Source organism: Rattus norvegicus, chromosome 1 (assembly GCF_021556685.1).
Source record: "Rattus norvegicus strain SHRSP/BbbUtx chromosome 1, alternate assembly SHRSP_T2T, whole genome shotgun sequence".
Lineage (NCBI taxonomy): Eukaryota > Metazoa > Chordata > Mammalia > Rodentia > Muridae > Rattus > Rattus norvegicus.
In genome coordinates, this window is record NC_141534.1 from 189,813,523 (window position 1) to 189,833,311 (window position 19,789).

General features: G+C 45.4%; 1 protein-coding gene across 9 annotated transcripts in view; it reads left to right on the forward strand.

The window, feature by feature from the left end:
* Prkcb (protein kinase C, beta) overlaps positions 1-19,789 on the forward strand; it is a 331,348-nt gene that overhangs the window by 52,503 nt on the left and 259,056 nt on the right. For 2 of the 9 annotated variants that reach the window (XR_015664941.1, XM_087624966.1), the window contains exon 1: positions 11,717-12,523. The gene's annotated coding sequence lies outside the window, so the exon portion shown is untranslated. 9 annotated transcript variants of the gene reach the window in all.

The following is a 19,789-nucleotide window of genomic DNA, read 5'->3' on the forward strand; positions in this document are numbered from 1 at the left end:
TCATGATCATTCACTTCTGAAGAGGCCATCAGCTAATAAACCAGATCTTTCCCTTGTTAGCATTTTGGGGACACTCTACCTAAACCATAAAGATGGACATGCCTTGTCAATATCCAAAAAGCCATCATTTGTAATAAGACATTTCCATATTATTAAGTGTGGAGAGAAAGGAAATAACGAAGGCATGGTTATTACTGTTCAGGACTCATAATCTGACTCAGAGACTTTGTGCTTCTATCATACTGCAATACCAGAGACGCTTGGTGATCACTTGAGGGGGTAGGGATTGCTATCGGAGTCTAGAGGATAGAGGAACTGCCAAACATGGACAAGTATATAGGGCATCTTTACAACAAGGAATTGTTCAGTCCTAGTGCTGTGGGTGAAAAGTCCCTGTGAGTAGAACTATCCATTTTTAGGGTGTGTGTATGTGTGTGTGTGTGAGTGTGTGTGTGTGTGTGTGAGTGTGTGTGTGTGTGTGTGTGTGTGTGTGTGTGTGTGTGAGTGTATTGCTACAGATGTCTCTCATTCTGGTCCTAGGTTCTCAGCAGTACCTCATCCATCCCTTCCCTTACTTGATGAGATGTCTTAGAGGTATTTTCAGTGCATGTCTTACAGAGACACCTCCTCGGTTTTAATGGTAGCCCCATGCTCCTTCGTGTGGATGTCTTGTTGATAAGCATCGAGTTATCTCCTGTCTTGGGATACAACAAATGATAATGCTGTGACTCTCCTTGTCGGTAACCTAGGCCTGGGGTGAAGCCCAGTGAGTAAGCTTGCCTTGTTAGTATGAGAACCTGAGTTTGGTCCCCAGAATCCACATAAAAGAAAAAACAAACCAATCAACCAACAACAGAAACCTGAGCATGGTAGTGAATGCTTGTGACCTCAGGGCTGCGAAGTTAGACAGTGGATCCTTGCTGTTCCCTGGGAAGCCAGCCTAGCCTTATTAGTGAGTTCCAGGCCAGCGAGAGACCCTGTCTCAAAAGCCAGCTGTAAGGTACCAATGAACGACTCCAGGAAGATCATCTCTTCCCCACAAGTGTGCATGCACACAGATGGTCACACATGGTACACAGATGTGTACACAGCCAGTTACACACACACACACACACACACACACACACACACACACGTAGCATGTGCACAAGTACACCAAACTGCACTGGATCTACTCCCTGCATTCCTCACCTGCCCCATTTTTAGTCCTTGTGGACTCCCCTCCTTTCCCCATGCACTGAAAGAGTCACCCATTTCTTCCCCATCTTGCAGCTGCTTCCTTCAATCTACAGGATTAATTTCTTTCCTAATCAACACATAATTCCGAAGGGTAGTATGAAAATATTAATTACGTCTCTCATCCCAAGGCTCTGAGGGTTTGCAGTATCATCTTCCCAAATTGCTCATGTTTCCCAGAGCCTAGCAAGGGCCCCTCTCTCTGCTACCAGTCTTTCATGATGGGTCGCACCCACCATCTTTCCCAGTGGGCTTTCCCCTGAGGCTAAGTAGAAGGCCTGAGTTCTCTTGCCAGGAAAAATTCATTAACTCAACGGGGTGCCTGCTGCTTGATTGGGAGAGTATCAGCATTTGGAGCCTGCCGGCTGCAGTCACTATGCAGACTGGAAGTTGTGGGGTGTTTTTGTCTGCAGGAAGCAGCTCTGAGAGCGGAAGAGGATGGAGAGAAGGGGGAATTAGAAGAGGAGGAAGCCGTGGGAGAGGATTTGTTTGAATTCAGTTATTTGTTCAGTGGCTGTCCATAGGAGAGACAGGTCTACGTGGAGAGACAGGGTGTGTGGCCTGGCTTCCCTGGGTTCTGCCCCATTTGGGCAATAATCTGCATGTTCTCAAATTTTGATTGGGGGCAGTGAGAAATTGTCCACTCTTTCCTTGAAAAGTTAATCTTTTAATCTGGACCTGCCCAGCTGCCGCTAACCACAGCGTCTTACACAGCCCGGGCACATTTGCCCCGGACATTTTATCACATTCTTCTAAATCCTTTGAGAGCGCTCCAGTCACTTCGGTTTGCACCAGGGCGTTAGTGACCTTTCTTGTTGCCATGACAAAATGCCTGACTGAACAGCCTGAGGGAGAGGAAGTTTATCTTGATGTGCAGGGTTGGAGGGCTTGGTCCCTCCTAGTGCAGAGGTCAGAGCAGGGCGGCTGCCAGCATGGCGGTGGGGAAGCAGAGGAAGGGATGCCCGGGAAAGGGGGAAGGCAGGATATGGCCTCAGACCCACTTCCTTCCACCTCTCGCCAGCTCCCAGTAATGCCATCAAGGTCTGATCCATTGATTAGGTCAGAGCCTTGTGAGACCCTCCTACAGGTGCAACCAGACGTGTGCTTTCCAGGTCTCCTAGCCACTTCTTACTCATTTCCAGTTGACAATAAAAGTTAATCACCACATAACCTCTTACCACCCCCATTGCCGCCATTACTGCCATGCCTGTCACCCCTCCCACCACCACCACCACCACCACCACCATCATCGCAATGACAAAATGGTTCAAAGCATCAGACAGAGATCGAGCCCAACCTTAGGCTAGCACTTTCTCTTCGTCAAGTTCAGTCTTAGGTTCTTTTTCTTTTTTTCTTTTTTTCTTTTTTCTTTTTCTTTTCTTTTTCTTTTTTTTTTTTTTTTTGGTTCTTTTTTTTTCGGAGCTGGGGACCGAACCCAGGGCCTTGCGCTTCCTAGGTAAGCGCTCTACCACTGAGCTAAATCCCCAGCCCCTTAGGTTCTTTTTCTACCATAACCCATTTGGCCCCTTCAGTGCCCTGTGAATTCCAGATACTGTTTTAAACAATTCCCATTTTACAGATGAGCAAGGTGAGGTAAAGAGGTTACACAGTTCACTACTAGCTAGCATTCAAAACCTGAACTGTTTGGTTCCAGATTCTCCTCCTCCTCCTCCTCCTCCTCCTCCTCCTCCTCCTCCTCCTCCTCCTCCTCCTCCTCCTTCTGATTCTTCTTCTTCTTCTTTCTTCTTTCTTCTTCTTTCTTCTTTCTTCTTCTTCTTCCTCTTCCTCTTCCTCTTCTTCTCCTTCTCCTCCTCCTCCTCCTCCTCCTCCTTCTTCTTCTTCTTCTTCTTCTTCTTATTATTATTATTATTTAAAAAGATCATACTGTCAACTCTTGCTGACTGTGTATACAAGATATAGTTTTATGAATATTATCTCCAAACATCTCTTGACTCTGAATTGTGGCTTGGTAGTTAAGAACATTGGCTGTTCTTGCAGAGGACTAGGGTTTGATACCCAACACCACATGGTGGCTCACAACCATCTAGCTACCAAGGGCACCAGGCACACATGTGGTGCATAGACATACATAAAGGCTAAACACCGGTACATATATTTTTCTAAAATCATCGATTTTGTTGCCCTCCCCAGTGTGTATGAGTTGTAGACTGTCCTATGTGTTTTTTTCCTGTGTGTATTTGGACAGGCGTGCTGTGCACATCCTGGTGTCAGTATCACCACCCACTTCTCTCTTGACATCAAAGATTCTTGGGGTAAGTTCAGACCACGAACAATCAGGAGTGCTTTAATATCGGGGATCCTAAAAGGTAATACTTCAGTTGGGCAACTTGCATGTGCCTGGGGACGAGAGGAGACTATATTTTCTACCCTGGATCCTGCAGAGAGCTGGGAGAAAAGGTCATATCAGAGACACATTTTCAGCTCTGAGTTTGGGATCTGGAAGGGAGAATGTTGGACCAATCCAGCACTGGAAGGGACCTGGGGGATGGGAAAATTTCCCACCTGGGGCCTTTGCAGTTCTCCCTTTCTCTCCATGCTGAGTCCCTGTAGGGACTTCAGCTGCGTCCTCCTAAACTCTTTGCTGGGTGTTCATAGCACTGCAGTGCCCTGAGGTTGGTTCTCCCTTTGCAGTTGGCTGAGCCCTCTGATGCCCGGATGCTACTAGCCCCTTATTCAGCATTTGTTAGGTAAATGACTGATGTTCTATTTTACTCTTTATTCCTGCTTGTCCCCTACATAAGCACCCCTGCTACCATCCGGCCATTTTCCTCAAGAGTTCCTTTTAAACTACAATCCCCATAAGGGTGGATGGTGTGTCTGTCTCATTCTCCGCCTGGTGCCCAGAGCAGACTTAGCATGTGATGAGGAGTGCAGGCTCAAGAGATCCCAGGTCCTCTAACTTGCTGGCTCCTTGCTGAGCTACCCCATGCCTTGGTTTCCATGTGTACACAAAGAAGAGAGGAGCATCTATCTCACGAGGTCATTAACACTGGAGCCAACCCCGGTTATGATGTTTAAAAGAGTACCTCACATGTAATAAGCACCTCATAAATGTCAGTTAGTGTTAGCGCTCCAAAATATTTGGAAGTTAAAGGTTTGAGGATCTTTTTGTAAAATGTGCCTTTCCTGTTTGTGTGGTAAAATCTCCCCTGAGTGAGAGACGGGGCAGACAATTGGAAGGATAGAAGGGATCCTGAGATCCAGGCTTCTCTAATCTCCCCATCTTTCCCCCCTTTTGGAAAAGACTGGCTCCCGGTATGCCCCGTGTTTCTTCTCTTCCCAGCCTTTTACCTTTCTCTCCACTTTAGCCCTGATTTTAAAAACAAAACAAAACAAAACAAAACAAAACAAAGCAAAAAGCCACACCACAGCGGTGAACCTTGCTCGCTGATGGAGTGTGGGATCCACTGCTTCCATTTAGAGAAGCAGCCACCCCTGGTATGCAGCCTCGGGGCTGCCAGCTGACGCCAAAGCTGAGGTGGCCAAGAATGCAGTGTGCAGCTTCCTCTGAGTTGGCCCGCAGGTCTGTGGAATGAACGCCTTCTCTCCCTTCCTCACCCATGTGAGTTCAAAACAGAGAACAAGCCATGTGCACTCCTGATTCAAGTTCTATGCAGAGCAATGGACACGGTTCATTGCTGGACAGTGGCTGGCAGAAACCTCATTTCTATGGTAAGCCTGAATCCTCCCAGTCCAGACGAGCTCTGTACCCACTGTAGCTGATAAGCTAAGAGGAGGAATTTTGCATAAACAAGGAAAGCTCTCAAATCTGACTCAAGTATCATGTGAAACAGGCTTCTGCTAAGCTATAACTTGTTATTTCTGTGAAATTTAGATTCAACTAAGGTATCTTGTTTCCTTTGAAAATCTGACAACCCTAGAACCACTTCCAGACCAATTTGTCTTATTCTAATAATTTTCCAAAAGTGTGTAACGCACAGATTTCCTGATTGATCTACTCTTGGTAGATTCCTTAACACCTGGAGAAGTGTGCCAGACACACTGTAGATACTTAGTAAATGTTGGTGGAGTGAGCCGTTGTCTATGAGTGAATCCCATTTTCCTTCAAACACTTGGATAGTCTGTCTTTCTGTAAAACTGGTTCTACCTGCTGACATCTTATGAAGACTGATACGGAGAAATGCCGATTTGTTTTTAAAGGTTTTGCAGTATTTCTTTTTGTGAATCCTTGGCACTATATTTAAGTAGTCCTCTCATGATAGATATTGGGAATGTAAAGAACCTTTTGCTACTTCAAACAACACTAAGGCGAACATTCTCGTGTTCATTTTACTTGTATACATGGGTTTGGACAGACGAACAAGCATTAGAATCACTGGGCAAGTGTTCGCCGTGAAGTACAAGTCCATATTGCCAAGTTGCTCTCCACAGAGCCTTACCAACATACATTTTAGCTTTTAAGTTGACCAATGTCATCAGTGAAAACATCATATTCGGGGGCTGGAGAAATGGTTAAGAGCACTGATTGCTCTTCCAGAGGTCCTGAGTTCAATTTCCAGCAACCACATGGTGGCTCACAACCATCTCTAATGGGATCTGATGCCTTCTTCTGGTGTGTCTGAAGACGGCTACAGTGTACTTACATACATAAATAAATAAATCTTTTTTTAAAAAAAAGAAGAAAACATCATATTCTTACTGTCTTCTTATTTTGCATTGCTTTTTAGCTTTTTTCCCCCTGCTGTGAGCTATACAATAATTTTCCCTACTTCTTTTAGACTTCAATGGTTTTTTATTTAAATTTAAGGGTGTGGTAGTACATACCCAAATCTTGGGAGGCTGAGACAGGAGGATCCTGAGTTGGAGGTCAGTCTGAGCTCTACATCAAGTCCCCGACTCAGAAAACCATAAAGAAAAACATCAGCTGAGCATACATTTGTTTTAATGACTTTTTTTTATTTTTATATAGAACGGGGTATGATGTTGGTTTAGATTAGGACAATATTGGTTTATTAGGAACTGACTGTACAGACACTTAACAACTCTCAAACCACCAGACTGAGTCTTTCATGTGTTTTTCTCCCCGTGTCTTGCTGGAGGCTTCCTCCTCAGAGAGGCAATGTAGCAACTCTCCAGTCTTCTGCTGCTTTAACTTTCCTCCTTCTGCATTTGAGTCTCTAATCCATCTGGAATTTATTTTGATTTTCAGAGGGAGGTGACGCTCTAGCTTTGCTTTCTAGCAGATGGCCAGCCAGTTGTCCCAATACCATTTATTGAATAATCCATCGCTTCCCATGGAATTGAAACACTGCCTTCATCATATATTAAAATGTGGAGGAGGATTTCGTACTCATTTCCTGGGAGTCTCCAGCACCTGCTATCAGCACAGGGTCTCTGCTGATGGAAGACAGAAGTTCCGGCCTGGAGGGCAGGCACAGTCATACAGCTAGAAAAGCTGTGCAGGACCAATGGGCTTTCTGGGAATGTTACAGAGGGGTGGGATCAGTGGAAGACTTTACAGCCTTGGCAGCAGTGACATGTTGGGGTGGCTGAGCCTTCCCTAGACTGCCCTGTGTGTTGCAGGGTGGTTAGGAATTCCTTGGCCTCTGCCTAGTAGATTTGAACATCACCCATACTCCTTGTGATAATAATATGTTTCTAGCGATTTCACAGTGTCTCCAGAGGGGCACAGTTATTCTCTGCTGACAACCATTGCCTTATCTGGCTTGGGCTGCTAGATTGGAAGCACACTAGACCCTTTGTTGTCCTGAGATTCTGCTGTTGGCAGTATCAGGGGATCCAGCTATCTGGGAGCCAGAAAGGAAGATACTTCTCTGTCTCAGAGAAAGGACTTCCCAGGTTTGAAAGGAGTGTGGTATTTGTGGAAGGAAGCGTGATTCCCAAATGGAAGGCATTCCCTTAGGCCCCACAGGAAAAAAATCTAAAAGCCACTGGGGTCCCAGGGTGAACCGTCCTCTATCACCCACATAGCCAGTGACAGGAGGCTTCCTTGGTTATGGATTACTGGAACAATGACTCGGAGAATGTGCTATAGCAGAAGTTTTGCTGTCTGACAGTAAGCAGCTTTATTACTCTTTGGTAAAAGCAGCTTCCAGTTTATCTTTCTGAGCAGCAGGAAGTGCATATATTCTAGACATTGGAGGTGGTGGGTGGAGAGCTTCCATATAGAATAGGTGGGTGTGGGGGTAAGGTGGAAGAGAAAAGAGAGGTAGGAGAATCCCTGGGGTCCTCCGGAAGGAGAAGGCACAGCAGAGAGCAGGCCGAGGGTTGAGCATGGCTCTGGAGACTAACTGCTGAGAGCTGGGGCCTGGGATTCTTCATGACAACCACAGAGGGAGGGAGCTTGTTCTGTATGCTGGTGGGAGAGTGATTTGAAGAAGCCAATTGAGAAGGTGCCTTGATGGGTACATTACAATCTTATAGAGTAATCAGGGTTTGTGTGTGTGTGTGTGTGTGTGTGTGTGTGTGTGCGTGTGTGTGTGTGTGTGTATGGTATGTGATGTATATGTGTGTTGTGCATGTTTGTGCATATGTGTTTATATGTGTGTGTATTGTATATGTATGTGTTTGCGTGTGTGGTATATATGTGTGCTGTGCATATGTGGTATATATGTGTGTATGTATGTGTGTGTGGCATGTGTATATGTGTGGTGTATATGTGCATATATGTGTATGTGTGTGTATGTGTGTGTGGTATGTGTATGTGTTTGTTGTGTGTATGTGTCCACTGGCCACCTCCCATAGTAACTTTCCACTTTGTCAGTAGAGTCTTCGAGTTCTTCTGTCTTCCCTGTCAGGACCTATAGCCCTGAAGGTGGGGTTTGCTTTGCTTTGTTCCCAGCAGCAGGCACACAACACCACTTAAGAAGTAGTGTGGGATGGGGAAAGGCATTCTGCAAGCTTGTCACTGACTTGCTCTGGGTCCAGATCCCTGACAGGTGAATTGGCTTTCACAATATGGCTCCACATTGCTGCTTCTTCTTTGCTCCTGTTTGTGCATGCTGCACTGCACACGTGGAGGTTGGAGAGCAGTTTGTAGGAGTTGGTTCTCTCTTTCCACCTTTCGAGTTCTGGGGATCGAACTCAGATCATCAGGCTTAGTAGCAAGTGCTCTTACCTACTAAGCCATCTCTCTTACCCTTTACGGTATGCCTTACAACTGGAAACCATTACACCATAGACAGGTTGACATGTATGAGGTAATACATGACATTGGCTTCTTAGAGCAAAGTTCCCCGGTGTGCCAGGTGGGCCTAGGTGGACTTAGTGGTGGTAGGGGCCAAAGGCACTGCTTAGCTTTTGCACAGTGTGGGGAACATCTGATGGGTCCCAGGAGAAAACCTCAGCTTGGTGTTGGTGTAGCTTTAGTACTCTGGCATGCCCGAGTCCCATGTTATCAGACAGAACAGTGAACTGCCTCATTTTCTCTCTGCTGTTTCCCTCCATGGTAAACTTCTAGCTATGCCCAGAGATACTGATTCTCCTCTTCCTCCTCTTCCTCCTCCTTTCATTCTCTTCTACCTCGTCTTTCTCTTCCTCCTCTTCTTCCTCTTCCTCTACTTCTTTAGCTTTGGGTAGGACAGAAACCACCATTTAACCTTTTAAAACAGGTAATTTGAAGGTCTTTAATATATTTTACAATATTGTGCAACTATGACCACTTTCTAATTCCAGAACATTCTCATTGCCGCCTTTCCCCCCCAAATAACAGAAGCCTTTAGCAGTCACTACTCTTCCCCTCAGTCACTGTTAACTGCAGTCACTCCCTGTCTCTATCTATATTCATTGTCCTGTTCGGCACACTTAGTGAAAATGGAGTGTAATAGCATGTGGCCCCTTGTGACCAGCTCTTTTTCCTTCACAGCATTTGCAAAGGCTTATATGTATGGCAAGGTATACTGGTTTTTGAGATTGAATAACATTCCATGTATGGAATTGCCATATTGTTTATTCACTCATCAACTGGCACTGTGCTCTTCCAACCCCTTGGCTGTTGTAACTAGCCATGAATGCACATGCAATGAAAACACACGATTCTTGTTATTTCTTACCAGTTCACACCTTGCATTTTGACCCCCACTCACCTTCTACTTCCCTCCCAACCTCCTCCAAAAACCTCTCTTGTGTCCATGCCTATTTGTTTTGTGACCTGTTGAGATACCCCAGGGCCACCTATGTTACTGTGGGTTTGGAACTACCCTTTGGAACCTGATAGGCTCTGCAGTGGGACCATAAACCAAACATAGTGACTCCTCCTCTTGCAGAATCTATCAGGAGCTAGCGGTTCACTGGTAAAGAGTAGGTAGGCCCCTTAGACCTTCCCCTTCCTAGACCGTTTGTTGATAAAGCTGGTCTTGTGTGGGCCTAGAACAAAAAGCCACAATTGTTGTGAGTTCATTCCGGCAATGGCTATGTTGAGAGTGGCCCTCCCTTCTGACTCTTCTGTGAAGAAGGGAATTCATTGTGAGGTCAGTTCTGTTCATTATAAGGAGAGCACTTCCCATACGAGCGAGCACACTTCTCCTCTAGTCAGGCTGACAGAACCAGGCCTTGAGTCCCTTTCCCTCACAGAATGTATCTTGGATGCATCCATGCAGCTGGTTATCTTGGCTCCTGACTGTCAAGCTTCTCTTACATGTGTCACTTTTGTACGAACATTCATTTTCAGTGCTCTGGGGCACCTTCCTACAAGTAGAATTTCTGGGTCACATGGTATCTCTGTGTTTAACATTTTAAAAGGCCACTTCCTTTTTGAAGAACACCTTAAATTAAAAAGAACTTCAGTTTAAGGGAAACCATGAGTAGTGTTGGAGATGGTGTGAGGACAGGAAAGACAGGCAGTGTGAGGACAGGACAGGCAGTGTCATTTGTAAAGACAGATGAATGGAGTGCTGCTTGAACACGTCCCATCCCCCACCCCATCTACAGTTCCCACCTGTCTCTTCAGCCTGGTGCCCTTCTGGTCCCTGGAGCCACCATGCATCTAAAGTGGCTTCTTCAGTCTACTCCAGACCTGCCCCTTTTCAAAGATGCTGTCCTTTTGCTACAGCCTGGGATCTTTTGTACCCCACGCATACCCCGCCCATCCGGGAACTCTTCTCCGGATACAACTTTGCACAGAATCACAATTCCACACAAATCACTTTTTTTATGTCCCTCACTAAGGTCTGATTGCTAAGTCTCTTCCTTTCCGCATGACAGGAGGGACTGTCATTGAGGGGTCCATCGCTCTCTTCCCAGCACAGGCTCGAGGGACAGATGGTTGAAGGCACTTGCTGAATCAACCTTCTTTGAAAGCTGCCCTCCCTCGGTTTGGAGCCGGCCCAGTGTCCTGCTTCTTGCCTGATTTGCCATTACTTTTGGGCCTATAGTTTTTTTAAAGTTATTTCTAGTTGCTTGGATGTATTAGTCAGAGGTCTTCATGTCCTCAGGATGAGAGTGGGTATGTGTTAGTAAAGCTTTTTTGATTGCAAGTAACAGAACCTGATTTGAGTCAGCTGAAGCTGGAAGGAGGAAACAGTGTTAGCAGGCAGACATTTCTTGTTCCCAATCAGAAGGCCAGGCTGGCAGAAGAGGGAAAAAGACGGAACTGGGAGCCTGCCCATCTCCTCTCCTCTCAGCTCTGCTTCCCTTCGTCCACATTGATTCCTCTCACTGCTGGCCCACCTGCCCCCTTAGTTTCTTAGTCTATACTACAGAAGGTGGTCTCCCATCATTGCCTGGCAGATGTCTTGAACCTCCTTGTTTAGCTCCAGCTTACTTCTAATGACGAATGAACTGGAATGAGGGGCAGGATTATGTTGTGCAAACACTGAATGGAAGGGTGCATTGACCTGGTTTAGTCTGATGAACGGAAGCAAGGGGTGGGTTCACTAAGACACATACTGTGGGTGATGGATGCAGTCACTATAGAGATGGTTGGAAGCTGTGCCTTTCGGTGATGTCCAAAACTGGATGGTGAGGCAGATCCTGAGCTGAGAATTTCATCTTTCTCTCTTTCTCAAGGCCATCACAGAGGAGACAAGCCGGGGAGCTGTGAGATGTGACAGAAGCAGTTCACATCGGACGTGCTAACCTTGAAAGTGCTAAATAGTGATATGTCCAGAAAGACGCGGGCATAGGCATGAGGCTGCTCCATTTCTGGGAAGGAAGCTCTTTGGAGGACTTTCCTGGTTTGGTTGGGGAAGGCTTAGAGCATCTCTCCACCTTCTTTCCCTTTGCTTCTCATCTCAGAATTCCTGCTCAGATAACACTTGGTTCCGTGCCTTGTGAAAGGGAAAAAAGATTTCTTTTCCTCACTGATTCTGGTGCTGTGGCTATTGTCTTAGGTTTTCTTAGTTTCAGATGTGGCCAGACACCTGTTTGGGGAAACAGGAAAGCCTCTCTCCATTTCTGTCACAGGGTGAGAATCCTCTCAAGTGTGTGAAGTTTTTAAGCTTCCGTTACTTAAGTGTGTGTTGGGGGGTGGGGAAGGTCTGTGTAAGTGTGCACAATGTGTATGGAGGACAGAGGTCAACTGCAGATGTCGGTCCTCAGGTACCTTCCACATTTTTTTTTTTTTTTTTTTTTTGGAAACACCATCTTTCATTAGCCTGAAATTTCACCATGGTCCATGAGCTTCGGATCTTCGTGTCCCCTTCAACTGGCTGTCTTTGGGTACATAACAGCATGTCTGGATTTTTTTTTTAAGATTTGTTTATTTATTTATTATGTAGTGTTCTGCCTGTTCGCCAGAATGTGCCTGCTGGGAATTGAACTCAGGACCCCTGGAAGAGCAGTCAGTGATCTTAACCACTGAGCCATCTCTCCGCCTCTGCATGTCTGGATTTTTATGTGGGTTCTGGGGGTTTGAACTCAGGACCTCATGCTTGCCAGACTAGCACTTTACCAGCGGAGCCATCTTCTCGGACCCCAGTTACTTAATGTGAAGAATGGTGCTGACATAGCTCACCACTGACATGTGTGAATTTGACAGTTTTGACTACTGCTTTTGTCAGTGGCTCAGAAGATCCTTGGCACAAAATTATGCCACTGTCTTGGAACTCCCATTTGAATGGGATACTTGGCAGGATTTGGGAGAGACACATTGACAGTATGGCCAAGACTATGGGCTCTGTCATGGGATTTGCTTCTGAGCTGGGACCTCCTACCCAGCCGCATTAGAGCTTTGATGTGCATTAGAGCATTGTGAGCACTGTGTGCATTAGAGCTTTGGTGCCTTGTTTACTTTAAAATGGAGACAGCAACAGGATCCACTTTGCAGGCCATGGGGCCTCTAAATAAGGTATGTGCAGCAGCTCTTTGAATACTAAGCCCTCAAAATGTGTTGGCCACAGCTTCTCCATGTTGGTTTTGCTTACTGGGATGGTTTTGAGTTTTAGGGGAAGGTGAGAGAGCTTGCCTATCACTTTCTTTGGCTCAGAGATCCAGTCAGTCTCTGCAGTAGAACACATTGGAGGTAGCCATCCAGTCCCAGCTTGCGAGCATGAGCATGCATTATCTCTGAGAACCAATTAGCAGGGGAGTGTGGGGCCAACCCCACATCAATCCTTGTGTTTGGGGTCTTGGGTGTGTGTTTTTTTCTCAGTTGCTGCTTATCTTTGAGAAGGCTGATGAAAGCCAAGGAACCCCTGAGTCGGCTCCTTTATGGCTATGCCATCTAGTAGAAACCATATTTGGTCTTCTCGAATTGTGTCAGCAGCAGCAGGTGCAGCTGCCCCCCCCCCCCCCCCCCCCGTTTGCCCGATCCCCGGGGACTCAGTAGACTAATGCAGTTTTAATGAATACACATTTCTGTTTACATGGCTGAAATGAGAGTCTGGTTGCTTATTTTATGCCGAGATTTTACAGCTCTGTCTTTTGAAATCCTGTCTCTCCTGCTGCACTTTCTGGCCACAGGGATGCTTTCTTGGCGGCCTTTCTGCTGTCCCTCCAAATAAGGTATTCCCTGAGAAGTACTGTGGCAGTTGACGAGCCACTGTCTTGCCGGGAAGGGGTAAAGTGCACAGAGCAAAGGCATAATTTTAATTAATAAAAATTTAAAGTTCTCAAATGCTTGCTTATTAAAGGGCACTTATAAAATGAAAACAGAGAAGAAAACAAAATCACCCTTGCACATTTTAATAAGTACATATACGCATTTCAATTTTAATTATTTGGAGACAGGGTTTCTTAATGTTCTTGTACATTTTAGTAAGTGCATACATATACTTTTCAATTTTTAATTATTTTGAGTCAGGGTGTCTCCGTGTAGCCTAGGCTGGCCTCACAGTCATGACTTCTGCCTCAGTCCCTCAGAATGGTGACAGGCCTGTACCACCACACCCAATCCTGGCTGTAAATACATTATTCCTCACAACTGTTCTTTGTTCCTCACAATTAACACAATAAACAGCTTTTCATGCCACGCAAAGTATATCTGCAGTGTTTCCCCCCAGCATCGCTATATCCTGTCCTTGTTTACAGAAAGCTTTAATTGCCTTCGTTTTGAAGAGTTACCCACAGTTCTACTGTCTCATTGATTCAGGATTTCTCTCTGCTATTTTGGGCTTAGGGATTCCGTTTGTCTACTTAAAGACAATAAATACCACTAGTTTCTTAGAGACTTTCCCCCCTGGAAGTAGATTAGAATAGATAAGAAAATATATGAATATAATTTATTTTTAATTTTAAAAATAATTTATTTTCTCTACTCCAATCACACACATTAAAATGCTAGCCTAACATTTTTTTTCTCAGCAGCGTGTTTTGGGCAGAGAGTCTATATTCTGAGAACTCTAAAGGCAGAGTGAGGCCACGGGATTGATCACAAGTTTGAGGTCAGTCTGGGTTACATAGTAAACTCCCATTTTAAAACAAAACAAAACAAACAAGCAAAAAAACAAAAACAAAAACAAAAACAAAAAAAAAAAGAAAAGCCCCATAAAGAGACAGAAACCCAGCGGTGTATCTTGGTGTTCGTTCTACGTTAGTCAGTTCAAGGCATCTTTATTCTGGCTTCGCTTCTGGGTCCAGGGTGTGGTGGGAATAGCCTTTCCTGTGGTCTGCCCAGACTTCATAGGGATAGTCAGAGAAGAGACAGTCAGGAGCTCAGGGTACTGTAGGTCCAGATTATGAATGGTATTGGCTCCCAAAGGTCTGATGTCAAAAGCAAATCTGGTGAGCCACATGCCAGGTGGCAGTCACTGGCAAAAGGCCATCCTCAGCTTCTGTGTAGTTCTTCAGATGGACCACGTCTAAGACTCGGGAGCTGCCTTTCATTACAGTTGGCTTGGAGAGAAGCTCAGCTCTTTCGTTTTTCTTTTCCTTTTTTCTTTTTTTGGCAAGATGGACGAAGGCTAAGTAATCCAAAACTGACCTAGCTCCAAAGGGAGCCGATCTAGGTTGTACATTTCTCTCTACATTGAAGGCAGGCGACAAGGCTAAGAAAGGAGTTTCAAAGTTTACTTTCTGACCTGTCCTCATGGTTTTCCTTCACCAGAACAGTGTGTTTTAAGTATGTTGAGCTGACACCTCAAGTTAGATGAATGAGAGAAAATATGGGGTGTCATGAAATTGGCTTCTTCAGGGAGAAGAGCCGAGGCCTCTGGGAGCCAAGTGGGGATCCCCTTGTGTTAGCGAATGAGATCCAAAGAGGGGTCAGCTTAGCTGGGAAAGGATCACCTTCTGATACCTGGAGGGATGGAAAGAGGGAAGTAACAATCAAAAGTGGGAAGGCTGTGGTGGAGGTGCCAAGAGGATGCCCATGCCCATGGGAAGATGCAGGAAGTAATCATCTGTCCTTGGTGGGCTGGGTGAGGCTCCCTGAAACCAAGCTAACCTTTCCCACAGGCTCTCATCAACTTCATATAACAAGTTTGCATCCTTGGGTAGCGTGAGGTCAGGAAGGGAGACCCCCCCATCCCCTCATCATAGTGTTGCCTATTTAACAGAGGGAGGAGTGAAATTACTGTCCACCCAAACCTATTCACCAAACAATTTTGAAATGCTTTCTTAAATAAGAATTGGGCAAATAGGACTGAATACTCTCATTGCAGAGGGTGTCAATGAAGACTGCAAAAAAAAAAAAAAGCCTCAAGTTAAGAATACAGTGCTTTATATAAGACCAAGAGCTGCCAAGTCTGTGCTTAGAGCTGAGTTCAGAGCTGCGATCTCATCACTGAAAGTTCTGCGATGCTTAACTCTGAGCAGGGTCAGGCTACTCATTTGTTCTAGCAGATGGAACCTATCCCGGCACAGAAAAGTGTCTGGTATCTAATTTGGGAACTTCATCCTTACCTGGTTTATCTATCAAACAGATCTTGGAGCTGAGATCACAGTGTGAGGTAAGGACACAAACTGTTGAGGGAATCTTCTCTTTCTCCTAGCACGCTGCCTAGTCTGTGTCCAGTGAACTGGAATGCAAAGCACCGAAGTACACTTGAGGAGGTATCATGGGGAGGTGCCTTGACTACGGAGCATCTTGTGAGAACGGGAGGAATCCATTTGGAGCAGCACTTTCTCTAAACACCTTCAGCCACCCCTCAGTCTAGTCCTGAATTACTCAGAGTACTGAGGTTCCCCTTAGGTTCTACTCTGAGTTGTGACATTTTTATCAGAGGAAAGAATGAATACCTGTGGACTGCTGAGATGGCTCAGTGTGGTGTGTATGCACTCACGTGTATGTGTGTGTGCGCGCACACTCACGGTATTTTCAGAAAAGAAAATATATTCTCATATTCATGTTTTGTAAAAGGGTAGTAGGATACACATAGCATAGTTTATCTCCTTGGCCTTTTAAGTGCATAGTCCTGTTGTTTTTAAGCACATTCACATGCAAAAGATCAGTAGACTTTGTTTCTCTTGAAAGAGTTAAACTCTCTCCCCATTAAACAACCTTCCACTTGACACTTCCTCCAGCTCTACCAACCAGTGTCTGTCTGTCTGTCTGTCTCTTTGACCACTCCAGATACTTCTTGCAAGTGAAATTATATAGTATTTGTCTTTCTGTAATTGGCTTATTTCACTTAACACAATGCCTTCAAGATTCATCCACATTGGATGATGTGCCAGAATTTTCTTTCTTTTTAAAGCTAAATAATATATCATTGCACACACAGATGGCACATGACTTATCTGTTCACTTGCAATGGACACTCGAGTCACTTCTATCTCTTGGCTGCTATGACTCTTAAGCTTCAGTGACAGTGGCTACAAAGTCTACCTGTTTTTCCCCCTGGCTGTTGAATTGCTGGGTTATAGTAACTTTTAGTTTTTTGAGGAAGCAACATACCACTTTCCAGAGCAACTGTGCTGTTTTATTTTTTACCTCACCAGAACACGGCATTGCAGTTTCCCTGTAACTTCACCGACACTTGTTATTTTCTTCCTTTCGGTTTTTGTTGTCGCCAGCCTTCTAGAGGGTTTGAGGTAACGCTTTAGTTTGTGTTTCCCTAATGCTTGATGATAAGCATCTTTACAGGTTCCTATTGACCACTTGCATATCTTCTTGGGCAAAGTTTTTATTCAAGTTAGCTTTCTTGATTCTGTATTATCACATCTGTATTGATCCGAGCTAGCACAACCGGAATCAATGCTGGCATTTAGACTGATTTTGTGGCTTGTTACAAATAAATTCTGCCCCCGAGTAACCTCCAGTTTGCTGGAAGCAGTCAGCCCAAGTACAGTTCCCAGATAATTTTCTTTTAAAAGGGAAATTTGTGAAAGTATCATGCATCTTCCCTTTTTGACACTAATGGGACAATTTAATGTAATTTCAGAGGGAGGTAGGAGCTGCTTCCAAGGCTCCTGTGATGAAGGAGGGTTACCCAGTTCCTTGTCACATGGCGTGTGGGGGAAGCAGAGTAGTGTTCTGTGCAGGCTCTTGGGAAGAGGAGTGGGTGAAGCAGCTCGTTCCTGGCTGCTTGGGGCTCACAGAAGAACAAGGAGGGGAGGGCTGGGAGAGTGGAAGTTGGTTAGGGGAATCAGTGTGTCCAGTGGGCATTGTGTGCAGGAAAAGTACCATGGGGCTTCAAGTCTTTCCAGGCCTCAGCTTCCTCATCTTTCAAAGTGGAGATATGAGTTAAGTCAGTACATGGTGAGGCTTAAAGAAGAAAGGGAAGGTGGGCTTTCTCCTTAAAAGATGTATTATGGGACTGAGGACTTTGTCGTGTGTGTGTGTGTGTGTGTGTGTGTGTGTGTGTGTGTGTGTGTGTGTATGTGTGTGTGTGCATGTCTGTGCGTCTGTATGTCTATGCGTGTATCTGTGTAGGACCAAGGTTGGGCTATCCTCAATTACTATTCTGTCTAACTTGCTGAGACAGGGTCTCTCAATCAGGATTCTGATATGGCTAGCCAGATTGCTCTGGTTTCTGAGACGGGAATTAAAGGTAGTTCCCATGTCCACCTAGTACCTATGTGGGCTTCTGGGATCTGACCTCTGTTCAGCAATCACTTTCACCCCTTACCCAGCTCTCTGAGCTGCTTTGGTCCTTATTCTAGAAGAACCATTGGTGTCATAAAGAGTTAGCCTTGTCCTTACACAATTAGGACACAAATGAACAGGACTCAAGGCTCAGACATGATGTGCTCTCGTGTTATGAGAATGCCAGGAAATGTATTAACTCTGAAGCATAAGCCTTGGGTGGGCATCCAGATGGGTACAGAAGAAGGCATCTGAGTTGAATCTTGCAGGCTCACTGGAGTTGTAAAGCAGCAAGATTTCGGGGAAGGACAGGCTGGCAAGGGAACAGTGTGAGCAAAGGCTTGGCAGCAAGCCAGTCTGTGGTCAGTTATTGACCTGAATGTTTGCTTTTATGGTACACGGGACACTAAGGTAATGATAATGAAAACGCAGTGTTCAAAAGACTTTGGGTGATTAAGACAACATGTGAATATTTATCTGTGGACGAACATGTCAGTATAAAAGGCTGAAAATTAAAACCCTCCAAGAGCCGCACGGGAGACCTAAGTGAACAGAGTGGGTAACAGTAAAGTGTTGTCAATGAGCCACACTGAGGTTCACAATGGTGTCCTGTCAGCTGAGACCCCTAGCAGTAGGGGATATGGAACATGAAATGGTCACCTCCTGTAACCAGGCAAGACTTCCAATGGGGGAGGGCGGCACCAACCTATCCAGGAAAGCTTTGACCCATAATTTTTCCTGCCTATAAGAGGTGCAGACAGGGGGACAGGGAAAAAGAGAGGTGCAGAGATAAAGAGAGCAGAAAGTGAGGGAATGGTCAGCTTGAGTCCTCTGCCATGAGAGAGAGCCCACCTCTGACACTATTAATAATATTCTGCTATACTTTCAGACGGGAGGGTAGCATGGCAGTCCTCAGAGAGGCTTCCCCAGCAGCTGATGGAAACATATGCAGAGAGCTGTAGCCAAACACTAGGCAGAGCTCAGGGAATCTTGTGGAAGAAGGGCCAGAGAGGTCAAGGACACCACAAGAAAACCTACAGAATCAATTAACTTGGGCCCAAAGGGACTCACAGAGACTGAACCCCCAATCCGAGAGCACACATGGGATGGACCTAGGGTCCCTATCCTTATGTAATAGATGTGTAGCTTGCTTCTCATATGGCAGCTGTTACAGCAGGAGCAGGGGCTCTCCCTGATTCCGTTGTCTGCCCCTGGATCCCCTAACTGGATGGCCTTGTCCAGCCTCAATAGGAGAAGATGGACTCAGTTCTACTACAGCTTGATATGCCAAGGTGGGTTGATATCCATGGGAGGCCTCCCTTCTCTGAGGAGAAAGGGAAGGGGCATAGGGGAGGGGAGGGGGAGGGAGGGACTTGGAGGAGAGGAGGGAGCGGAAGCTCCGATCAGGATATAAAGCAAATAAATAAATTAATTAATTAATGAAAAAGAGAAAAGAAAAGAAAAGGCCCCCGAGTAGTGGCTTCTGTCTGTTAAAGCATGATTGTAAGTCGTCCAGCCCTTCTATCTTTTCAAAAGAAATCAGGAATCTGAATCTAATGTAAATTTTAATTTTCAGAAGCGAAGACATGATGACATAGGCAAAGAAAAGATGTTATTAGGCTACCCCATAACCTCTCACTTTTTTGAGTTTTTTAAAAAAACATGTAACTTTCATTTGGCAGGCCTGTGTACGTGGACTTCAGCGTGAGGGAGAGGTGTAAGGGCTGCGGCACACTGTGAGCTCATTTGGGGGACACACACTGTGGAGGTCACCACAGTGCCACCTCTGCAGAAATTTCAGCTGTATGTTCTCTGTGAGATGAGACCCTTGCTTTTTTTTTTTTTTTTTTTTTTTTTGGTTCTTTTTTTCGGAGCTGGGGACCGAACCCAGGGCTTTGCGCTTCCTAGGTAAGCGCTCTACCACTGAGCTAAATCCCCAGCCCCGAGACCCTTGCTTTTAAAATTTGTAACTTTATTGTACTTTTAAGACAGGGTCTCCTTCTCTCTTTCTGGTCTTGGCTGGCCTCCAGCTTGAAATTCTCCCGCTTCAGCTTTCTGAGTACTAGGGCTATAGCTGTGGGTCATCCTACCTAGCAGATATTATTGACAACACATTCTTTTTTTTTTTTTTTTCCGGAGCTGGGGACC